The sequence below is a fragment of the Myzus persicae genome, unplaced genomic scaffold, assembly GCF_001856785.1.
Source record: "Myzus persicae strain clone G006 unplaced genomic scaffold, MPER_G0061.0, whole genome shotgun sequence".
NCBI classification, from domain to species: Eukaryota; Metazoa; Arthropoda; class Insecta; order Hemiptera; family Aphididae; genus Myzus; species Myzus persicae.
In genome coordinates this window covers 376,733-381,462 of record NW_019101784.1, presented here as the reverse complement: position 1 = coordinate 381,462, position 4,730 = coordinate 376,733, and positions in this window count along the sequence as shown.

Sequence of the window (4,730 nt, the reverse complement as noted above, 5' to 3'; positions counted from 1 at the left end):
TATGAATAATTATTACTCATTTATTTTCATAGCAAATGTACACGATATCATTGAAACTGTATAGGTACAAAATATATTATATAAATCGACGTGGACTGAAAATTAATTTTAACTTTTTGACTATATTCCATCATAAAGCCTATTGTAACACCGTAAATAATTTATTTATCATCTCCACAGAAATAAAAAAAATTTATTTAAATCGTCGTAGATAATAAATTGTTAGCCAATGATCAAATGATCAGTTAACATTCTACGTTGGTAGGTATATTGCATACCTATTATAGTGATGGAATACTTACGGCGATGAACGATCGTTCATATGTTTTGAATTCCACCAAACATATTGCAAAATACCTACCAGTTATTTTTCGAGAAGATAAATAATAATAATACGAGGTCACAAATTTATCGTTTTCTTGAAGTTTTCTCGTAATTTAAAGCGAGCCGGAATTTGGAACGCGGAGAATTATTCTCATGGGTGAACGCCGTTTCGTTATTATTATTATTATTATTCTTTTTAAATCAAATTAAATTCGAGTGGTTTATTGAGTTTTTAGCATTTTCTTGGGTTTTGGAGAACCGAATTTTCGGAAAATGTAATATCAGGGAATGCAATTTCAACTATAATTCTCCTATTTAAAACTTACCTTGGCGATATTAAAATGTTAAAATGCCTATCTCCCTTTGACCACCTATAGCAAGTGTGTGTGATTAACCCGCCGGAACAGTGTTTGAATGATAGTTAGGGACGATAGTATTATTATGTATAGTTCAACCAGATTTATTTATTGTTTGGACTTTTTTTTAGTAGCTATAAACATTTCATCGTATGTTTATTTTTTTTTTATTACGTAGGTTGTAATGTATATAATATAGTACCGAAATATTATCAGAGCACAAAATAGCATGCAGGTAGTGCAAGTCCAATAATATACACTTAGTAAAATAAATTGTTTAGGACATGCATAAAATGTCGCACGAATCGGTTATATACGATAATAATTCTAAACGATTACCTTTTGGTTTTCCACCATCACACTACATAAACTTGTCATCGTCTTAGTCATTTTTTGTTGCTCATTTCCACTGATTTAAATTTCACTTAATGATGAAATAAATACGAATGCGAACCAGGAATACGATTTTGCATCGTTTGATACATTTTATGTTGTGCAATAATTTTTGATGTATCTAATGTCAACATTTTCTTTTACCTACCCCATTTTTCGTAATATATTATGCTACTGTTGCTTCACATTTACTCGGGTCAAGTTCATGGTTCTGTACAGTTATGTTCGAAGTAATTCAAAATGTACCCACACCAAATTGTACATTTGTACTACTTATCAGTCGTTCATTATTTTAAGTATGGATGGATATTTATCATAAATATACTGACAGTCAACCTCGCGTTTCATATGATTGCGGTGGTTCGCGGTTATTTTAATGACTATTATAAGATGGTAAATTATAGTATGTCGCTGTATTTATGCACTCCCCAAATAATCATGCAGTGTAAAATATGTGTAATATACACGCATAAAATAAATGGGGAGAAAATGTCTCTCGTGTGACTAATAATGGTCGGGGAAAAAATGTCCATTTACCACTTTTCAGATATTATACTCCGACATTTTTGGAAAACATTGTTTAAAACTATGAAACTAAAAATAATCCATTTGAAGAAAAATTCTCAAGAATCATTGTAGGATAAACAATTAGATTTTTACATAGTTGCGTAACGCGTATATAGTGTGCTTGTGTTACTGATACCTACTTATTAATACTTTCCTATAGAACACTGTTTTCAAAATATATTTTTAATTATTTCAAAGCATTTTGATTTTTTCTTTTAAACACCATAGCAATTAATAGAGAATAAATGAGTAATGGCCTTATGGGACGTTAAAATGGACCACTCTGTATGACTACCTCTGTTGTTAGGAGAAATGACTCTGGTGTAGAGAGAGGTAGTTTTTTGGGTAGTTGCAAAACTTTTTTAATTCGGCGAGTCCACTTTAAAAAAAAAAAACATCGTCGTCTGCGCACCTATTCAGGGGTTTACTGCGTTATATTTACTTTAGCGAGCAAACGAATAAAGGAGGGTTAAACTACCTGACTAATTGCAAACTACCCGAGCACACCTTAATAATAATAATAATAATAATAATAATAATAATAATAATATTGTTATTACATGTATATAATTTTGTGTAGAAATGCGAGAAGACGATGACGAATATTGCGTTGCGAGCGCTCGTCTCCAGTCTATTATATAATAATAACGACAGTAGACAAAATGCGAACCATGTTATATGTATATAATCATTAAACATTTGTACCTACAACAACGGTACTGTATAATGAAAACAATATAATATATTATAATAGGATACGGTGTGCGTGGTAAAAATTAAAAAAAAAAAAATGTTCCATTATTTATCATGCTCGGCGGCGGGGCCGGACGGCCACTGTGCTTACCTATATAGCTACCGATGTATATAATACGATGACGCTTGAAATTTATAACTCGACACCTACAGACGCGGTGGTTGCGAGGGGTGGTCGACTGAGGGAAGGTCCGAGCACCGGAAACGGTGGAAAAAAATAAAAAAATAAGTAAGTATACGGTTTAAATCCTCTATTAAAAACTCGACGGTCGGATTAATGGCGGCCGAAATAATTGCCGAACCTCCGCCACTGCCGGTGGGCCCACGCGGTATTCCAGGAATCTTTACCCGGAACAGCGTACACAATACATACTACACAAGTGTACACTATATATGAATAGTCGTATATCAGATATAAGGACACGAGACGTATATTTATACGGAGCGATGCGGTTGCCGAAATATTTTGCACGAGAGCAGTAGGTATATTATACACGTTTCCGTCGGACCCGCAATGGCCGCCGTGTCTGATGGCCGAGGGTGTCAGGGTATATCGTACCATACCACTTTTGCAGAATCGGGGGAGCCAGTTTTCGCCACTCTCGCGATATACATATATATATATTATGTTATATGTACAACATAGGTTCGTCATATATTATATTATTATTACATAATAGTACTACGAATTTACAAGTGTGTTCGGTGCGTCGACAAAAGCATTTTGGCTACGGGTCGGGAGGAGTATTAGTGTAAAACGAAAAGGTCGGAAAAGGATAACAACGTTTTCCTTAAGTAGTAGGTAGGTGGTGCCTTACTTATATATATATATATATATATATATATACACACCGGCAACCGGAGCCCGCACACTTATGACAGCTGGAAAATTGCCACGTAATGCCGACGCCGCCGCCGCCGCCCTGTAAACGCGCATACGATTTGTCGGCGTTGGTAGGCGATGATGACGCAAATCGTTATTCCTCCGCGATAAAGTCTTATATTAAACAACGAAAATGGAAAAAATTTGTTCACAGATGTTTTTAGATAAATAAACTTTTGGGCAATCGAATGCATATTATAATATATAATACCTAGATGTTGGTACCTATACACAATAAATACATATATGTTTTTTTAACATTTATTTGGGCCATCTGTTACAGATCGGTTGAACAGTAAGCTCAATCAATAAATATACATAATATGAAAATAAGGGTGAAGAGGCCACCCAGTGGAGGAGGTACTTGGTCACTTGCTCATGAAACAGTAATTATAAAATTATAGGTAGGTATACTAAATTGCATACACACCTAATACCTAATTATATCTTAAATATTTTTTTTAGATAATTTAGGTCACGACGCCACTGTCATTTTATCCATATTTTGGGATTGACTATAGAATTCCATAAAATATGACTAGTAGAGAGTTAAAAGTGTGCGAGTTATTTTTCACTTGTGGAATTGATCAGTTAAGAAATATCAGTGATCAGCAGTGTGATTAAAAGATTAATATTAGAAATGTAAATTATCTAATTAAAAAAATTATAAATAATGTTGTACACGTTGGCTAAGGATTATCAGTTATTTTATACTGTGTGATGGTGTATTGGTGTCGTTACCTATCACATTAGTTCCAGAGTGTTCGGAAAGTTCACTTAAAAATTGAATTCGTTCATGTTCAAGCTCAATGCGTTAAAAGCTAAGTCACTAATGTTCAACCATTTTCCACACGTTCATGTTTTATATTTTTGAAAAAATGCACACGTCCGTTTAGTGCAATGTATGTTATAATAATTAAATCTTATATTATAATAGCATAATGTTATACAATAAGAATTATTTATTAGAATAAACTAAGCCACTAAGGTTTATAATAAAATGCTCATACTTATATAGGTATTAAATATAATCACTAGTGGAGCACTAAATTTATTGAAATAAAAGCCAAGTTAACATAATTTAATAAACAATATTTCTGCCGTATAGGTACCTAGGTAGGTATGTTATAATTTGAAATTTAAAAGATCAAAATTATCCCTTTAGTTATCAATTCATATACCTAACTGCATCAATTACCTTTTGATAAAACTATAAGGAATTTTCAATATAAATCGTCCATAAAATGAACAACAGATTTAGTAGGTAGGTACCTATAGACCACTTTGGGTGCATGGCCTACAGATGACGTACGTTTGGCCAGCCCCCCCCCCAATGGAAAATACATAAATTAATTGCACGGATATTTAGCACGTAATTCGCACGTATTCGCACGCCTAGTTTTGAAATTCGCACGACCCTCCTTCCCACTCAAAAATCAAAATCCATGGGGGGG